We start from the raw sequence: 482 nt of genomic DNA on the forward strand, positions 1-482 counted from the left end.
CGGGGGGTAGTGGGGGGTGGGGGTGGAAGGCAGGCCACCAGCTCCCAGAGAAGCCACAGGGGAAGGCCTTGCACAGTGCCTGGGAATTACCAGGCGCTGGGGTGAGCGTCTGGCTTCCATTCCCTGACTGGTAAAACTGGGGGTCGGGGGGGGCCACCGCGGCACAGCACACTCACGATTTACAGACCTCGGTTCCGCCTTCACGATGATTCCCTTAATCTGTATTTTCATCATCGACACATTTTTTCAAAGCACCCCCATTTGTTGGACGTGAAATCCTCACCTAGCTTGTGTCCATGAGCTCCCGTCTCACTTCCCAGGGAGGGAAGGGAGGCGGGATGTGATGCGCAGCTACATCAAGGCAATGTTACAAGGCTCCGAGCTGGAAGCCCGCTGCGGCCTTGATAATGATGCACAACTGCTGTCCAAGGGCACTCCGACCCGGTGAGCATGAGCCTAAGACTGGACTCCACTGGCGGGTA

The sequence above is a fragment of the Crocuta crocuta genome, unplaced genomic scaffold, assembly GCF_008692635.1.
Source record: "Crocuta crocuta isolate KB4526 unplaced genomic scaffold, BGI_CrCroc_1.0 scaffold692, whole genome shotgun sequence".
NCBI classification, from domain to species: Eukaryota; Metazoa; Chordata; class Mammalia; order Carnivora; family Hyaenidae; genus Crocuta; species Crocuta crocuta.